The sequence below is a fragment of the Entelurus aequoreus genome, linkage group LG25 (genome assembly GCF_033978785.1).
Source record: "Entelurus aequoreus isolate RoL-2023_Sb linkage group LG25, RoL_Eaeq_v1.1, whole genome shotgun sequence".
NCBI classification, from domain to species: Eukaryota; Metazoa; Chordata; class Actinopteri; order Syngnathiformes; family Syngnathidae; genus Entelurus; species Entelurus aequoreus.
In genome coordinates this window covers 9893165-9900664 of record NC_084755.1, presented here as the reverse complement: position 1 = coordinate 9900664, position 7500 = coordinate 9893165, and positions in this window count along the sequence as shown.

The following is a 7500-nucleotide window of genomic DNA, read 5'->3' as shown; positions in this document are numbered from 1 at the left end:
GCCTTTGCACCTGTCAATGTTTACTTTTGTATGCACATTAAATCAACCAAAAATCCCGACTTTGGAGCAATGTTCACGGACTCTGGTATTTGGCTCTCTATTAGATGCAATGGTTTTCCGTATTGGGACCATGATTTATGTCCTAACTTGTTCACACCTCCTCATATGGAAGCTACTTTTCCTTGTTGATGTCTCAAGAAGGGTGGAAAAACAAGAACGCACACAATGTTGCAGGAGGAAAGCAGGGGGTCTTCTCATTTCAATCAGTGCTTTCAGGTGATTGAGTAAGAGTTCCTTGGTGGACTGAACACATTCACTATTTTACACAATTTACATCCTCGTAAACCTTATAAGCTACTTTTTACTCTTTAGCAAAGTCATGTCCTGTGTGCTAATTCCGTCATGTGAAATAGGTCCTTTGTTTGTGAATCACTGCACACAAAAAGGTAAAAAAAATGGTCATAAACATGTTATTGTTTACTTTTGTATGCACATTAAATCAACAAAAAAAATCCTGACTTTGGAGCAATGTTCACGGACTCTGGTATTTGGCTGTTGTTAAGTGTTGACTCGCATTACCAGCAAACGTGATAACGCATGTTTAGCAGTCTGACAAGTGCGTGTGTGTAAAATGTGAGTGAGGTTGGTAAAATACAAATTTGTGGAATGACGATAGAACTTCGATTATATTTGGATGATTCTGAGACTACAGTAGTGCAGGTGTCGGCAACCCAAAATGTTGAAAGAGCCATATTGGACCAAAAAGATATTAAAAAAATCTGTCTGGAGCCGCAAAAAAATGTATATAAGTGTTATAATGAAGACAACACACAATGTAAGTGTCTATATTAGCTATATTAGCCTACTATCAAAATGACTTTAAAAGTCTTATATAAGTGTTATAATGAAGGCAACACATGACATAAGTGTCTATATTAGCCTACTATCAAAGTGACTTTAAGTCTTATATAAGTGTTATAATGAAGGCAACACATGACGTGTCTATATTAGCCTACTATCAAAATGACTTTAAAAGTCTTATAAGTGTTATAATGAAGGCAACACATGATGTAAGTGTCTATATCAGCTATATTAGCCTACTATCAAAATGACTTTAAAAGTCTTATATAAGTGTTATAATGAAGGCAACACATGATGTAAGTGTCTATATCAGCCTACTATCAAAATGACTTTAAAAGTCTTATATAAGTGTTATAATGAAGGCAACACATGATGTAAGTTTGGTGGACAAAACGAGACAAATAAGGAGTGGCATAAAACACGTCTTTCTGTGGCAGCGTCGGAGAAAGTTGTACATGTAAACAAACCACGGTGAGTTCAAGGATCGCCGAAATTAGTAGGACAAAATGGTGCTTGCCAAATCCTCTCATCAGTGAAGCATGTATAACATAAACAGTGGGATTTCTAACAATTAGGAAGGTTTGTTCTACTACAGAAAATATATTAAAACTAAAAATATATTTTTTTCTTCATCTTTTTCCATTTTCACACATCTCTGAAAGATGTCCAGGGAGCCACTAGGGTTGCTAACCCCCGCAGTAGTCCCTCGTCTTTGCTGATAATAGTTTCCGGGCTATACCATGGTGAAGGAATTCCCGCCAAGTAAGAATTATTAATATAAAAATTTAATATTTTCATAGCTAGTGCATACATAACCTGTTTACGACCTTCTGAATACCATTTTTAACATTATGAGAGCCCTTTGGACATAAAATAGCACCAACAGACTTGAATCGCAATATGTCTGAGGCTGAGCCAATCAGTGGCCATGATACTGAACATCATGCTGTGATTGGTTGGGTGTCATCTCATGGCCAATACTACTGCAGTACTGCTATTTCAACTTCATTCACACATTGTTGTGCTTGAGGAATGACTGGAGGGGTTTTATGTATGCTAGTGTTGCACGGGGCTTCGAGGGCGCCTTGAATGTCCACCCATACATCCGTTTCCTACCGCTTGTCCCTTGAATGTCATTCATGTAAAAAAAAAAAAAAAAAAAAGGAGAAAAAAAAGAAGCCATTTGGAGAGCATCCATGCAGTCAAGATGGCAAAAGATGATAATAAAAATGGAAGTTGTGGTTTGATCTGTGTAATAAAAACATGCAAGATGTCTGCTTGCTTTGTACTGCAGCTCTGTTGCTACTCTTCAATGCAGCAGCTTAACATCTCACAAGCACACACTCCCTTTCTAAGCACACACACATGCACACACACACACACACACACACATGAAGAAGTGAGCGAGCCCCCAATCAACATTCCACTCTGGTAGCTGCAGCTCGGTGAGATCATCCATCTTCATTTGTCCCGTCTGCAGCAGCTCAGCCTTCATCCATTTAATGACAATCATCTTCTGTCTGATAGACCTCCAACATCCACTGTCTGCACCTCATCTAAATACTCTGGATTCAAGCACACTTGATCCAAACACACCTGATCCAGGCACCCTTTGATCAAACACACTTGATCTAAGCACACTTGATCCAAACACACCTGATCCAGACACCCTTTGATCAAACACACTTGATCTAAGCATACTTGATCTAAACACACTTGATCCAGACACTTTGTGATCAAACACACCTGATCTAAACACACTTGATCCAAGCACACTTGATCCAAACACACCTGATCTAAATACACTTGATCCAAGCACACTTGATCCAAACACACTTGATCTAAACACACTTGATCCAGACACTCTTTGATCAAACACACCTGATCCAGACACTCTTTGATCAAACACACCTGATCCAAGCACACTTGATCCAAACACACTTAATCCTGACACCCTTTGATCAAACACACTTGATCTAAACACACCTGATCCAAGCACACTTGATCCAAACACATTTGATCCAAACACACTTGATCTAAACACAACTGATCTAAACACACGTGCTCTAAACACATGTGATCCAAACATCGTTGATCTAATCACACCCGATCGGAACATACTTGATCTAATCACACCTGATCCAAACACACCTGATCCAAACACACCTGATCTAAACACACCTGATCCAAACATATTTGATCCAAACACAACTGATCCAAACACACCTGATCCAAACATACTTATCTACACACACTTGATCCAAACACACCTGATCCAAACATACTTATCTACACACACTTGATCCAAACACAACTGATCCAAACATACTTGATCTACACACACTTGATCCAAACACACCTGATCCAAACACAACTGACCTAAACACACTTGATCTAAACATACATGATCCAAACATACTTGATGCAACATACTTGATCCAAACACAACTGATCTAAATACACTTGATCTAAACACATTTGATCCAAACACAACTGATCCAAACACACCCGATCTAAACATACTTGATCCAAACACACCTGATCCAAACATACTTGATCTACACACACTTGATCCAAACACACCTGATCCAAACACACCTGATCCAAACATACTTATCTACACACACTTGATCCAAACACAACTGATCCAAACACACTTGATCCAAACATACTTGATCTACACACACTTGATCCAAACACACCTTATCCAAACACAACTGACCTAAACACACTTGATCTAAACATACATGATCCAAACATACTTGATGCAACATACTTGATCCAAACACAACTGATCTAAATACACTTGATCTAAACATATTTGATCCAAACACAACTGATCCAAACACACCCGATCTAAACATACTTGATCCAAACCCACCGGATCCAAACATACTTGATCTACACACACTTGATCCAAACACACCTGATCCAAACACACCATATCCAAACACAACTGATGTAAACACACTTGATCCAAACACACCTGATCTAAACACGCCTGATCCAAACACACGTGATCTAAACACAAATAATCCAAACACAAGTGATCTAAACACAACTGAGCTAATCACACCCGATCCAAACATACTTGATCCAAACACACCTGATCTAAACACAAATAATCCAAACACAAGTGATCCAAACCCACTTGATCCAAACATACTTGATCCTGACACAACTGATCAAAAAACACCTGATCCAAACACACCTGATCTAAACACATCTTATCCAAACATACTTAATCCTAACACAACTGATCTAAATACACTTGATCTAAACACACCTGATCCAAACACACTGATCTAAACACACCTGATCCAAATACACTGATCTAAACACACCTGATCCAAACACACCTGATCTAAACACACCTTAACCAAACACAACTGACCTAGCCACACCTGATCTAAACATACTTGATCTAATCACACCTGAGCCGAACATACTTGATCTAAACACCTGATCTAATCACACCTGATTCAAACACACCTGATCTAATCACACCTGATCCAAACACACCTGATCTAATCACACCTGATCCAATCATACTTGATCTAATCACACCTGATCCAAACATACTTGATCTAATCACACCTGAGTCGAACATACTTGATCCAAACACACCTGATCCAAACATACTTGATCACTTCCATTTCTTTCTGCGGACTGATTGCATCATGTCTGTGTCTTCAGTCTGGTTTCTGATCCATTGGAGTGTCTTCCTATCCCGTTTGGAGATTCCTGTCATGGTGTGCTGCGTACTTTGTTGAGTACTTTCCAGTTCCTGCTCCATTTTCTTTGTTATCGCCCAGGTTGCAGAACCATATGTCATTGCTGGTGGTACACATTGATTGAAAAGGTTTCTCTTGAGGCAGATAGGCACGTTACTTCTCATGATATCATTCCCAAATGCACTCCAACCAGCTCTTGTCGTATTTCTCAATTATAGTGCTATCTAACACAATTTTCTGATCTCTACAGAATTGCTTGAACATTACTTTGGTCTTCTTCATGTTTATCTATGTTGCTTTCAATGCTCAGTTCATTGAGCATTTCTTCTAGCTTGTGACCATCTTCAGCGATTAGGATGATGTCATCAGCAAATCGTAGGTGGTTTAATCTTTCACCATCTAAGTTTATTCCTTTACTCTCCCAGCGGACCCCACAAGACTATGGCAGCACAAAGGCAGAAACGGCCCTCAGCAGCTCTGAAGTGCCCAGCTACGGGAGCGGCCGTGGTAGAGGAACCAGTAGACGGTGCTAAGGATCTCTGGGCAAGGACAGGCTCCTTAAAGGATATGACCATCTGCACATATAATGTGCATTCCCTACTAGGACGGGATGGACTTTGTGAGCTGGAAAAAGAACTAGAGAACATCACATGGGATATACTAGGATTATGGGACACACAGGGATTATAAAACCCAGTGGAGAACACCTACAACAGCTCTAAAGCCGTCACGAGGGAGGAGAGTAGCATTGGAGGGGTGGGTCCTGGTAAGTAAGGAAATGGCATCAAATGTAACCAGCTAGAGAAACACTTCAGATAGAGGCTCAGATCATCCTGAAGATCTCCAAGAGGAAAACCCTTAAAATTCTCCAAGTATACCTTCCAACGCCAAGTCACACAGACGAAGAAGTTACTATTACTATTATATTTTATTTATCATATGTTTCATAACTATTTGTTAGATGGCATTTGTTGTAGTTATATATATACAGTATATATTAAAATGCAATGCTTATGATTAATGGTGTCCGGGTTTGATATAAGCAAAATACATTTGGTCAAATCTCCAATATAAGATCTGATACAAGCAGCCCTGCAGCGTGTTTACTTGTGCAAATGTGGACAATCAGTTAACATCTAAATGTCCTCCAATAAGCGCACAAGGTTGGTCTTTTCTTGTGTTGTAGTCAAGTCATTTATAAAAAGGTAAACATGCTAGACTATAGGCTACACAACAGCTAAGCAGGCAACAGCACACAAGCTAGACATACGTAAATAGTGTCCTTAATTGAACAATATTGCAGTCTAAAACACAACATTTGACCACATAAACAAGTATCACATACATAATAGTTGATTATTTACATATACAAAGTCTTCAAGGGAGAAATGTATGAGAAAGTATCCACGAGCAAACCTGTCATCATCATTCAACTTACAGTACAGCGTCATGACCTTAGTGTAATGACATATTGTGACCACTAGGTGTCGCCAAAAACAAATTAATAAGGTTAGTGTTTTCATACTGACTAATATCACATGATCAAACCTTTAACATTCAACACTACAAAATAACAATACAAATATATGCTATGATTTGCTACAAAGTCAACAAAACCAGAATGCTGGACGACAGCAAAGACTTACTGTGGAGCAAAGACGGCGTCCACAATGTACATCCGAACATGACAATCAACAATGTCCCCACAAAGAAGGATAAAAACAACTGAAACATTCTTGATGGCTAAAACAAAGTCGATGCAGGAAACATCGCTCAAAGGAAGACATGAAACTGCTACAGGAAAATACCAAAATAGGAGCGCAAGACAAGAACTAAAACACTACACACAGGAAAACAGCAAAAAACTACAGTACACCTACTGTGAGACAAGAGCTATAGTGATGCATGGTTGGTTATGGTTTAAAGTCATATCCAACAATTGCGACAACGACTTTTTACTGTCAATTGAGTTTTGTTTTTTAATGATTTCTGCTGGTGGTGTGCCTCTGGATTTATTCAAAGCAAAAAATGGGCCTTGGCTCAAAAAAGGCAGAAAAACACTGTATTAGAACGTATCCAAACATGTATTGGTATGTCAGACTTAACCTTGTCTTGGTTTAACTGCTATCTTACTGACAGGATGCAGGGCATTTCCCATAACAATGTGACCTCGGAGTAGGTTAAGGTAACGTGAGGGGTTCCACAGGGTTCAGTTCTTGGCCCTGCACTCTTCAGCATCTGCTAGGTGACATCATACACTATTACGGTGTTAGCTTTCACTCTTATGCTGACGACACCCAACTCTACAAGCCCCTAAAGCTGACCAACACGCCAGATTGTAGTCAGCTGGAGGCATGTCTTAATGAAATTAAACAATGGATGTCCAGCAACTTTTTGCATCTTAACGCTAAAAAAACAAATACTGATTATCGGTCCTGTTAGACACCGGCACCTATTTAATAATAAAACCACCTTAACATTTGACAACAAAATAATTACACAAAGTGACTTGGTAAAGTATTATCTTCGACCCAACTCTCTCGTTTGAGTCACACATTAAGAGTGTTACTAAAACGGCCTTCTTTCATCTCCGTAATATCGCTAAAATTCGCCCCATTTTGTCTACCACCGATGCTGAGATCATTTTTCGTGCAGTCGTTACGTCTCGTCACGATTACTGTAACTTATTATTTTCGGGTCTCCCTATGTCTAGCATTAAAAGAGTACAGTTGGTACAAAATGCGGCTGCTAGACTTTTGACAAGAACAAGAAAGTTTGATCATATTACGCCTATACTGTATATATACATACATATATATATACCTATACTGGCTCCCTGTGCACTTAAGATGTGACTTTAAGGTTTTACTACTTACGTATAAAATACTACACGGTCTAGCTCTAT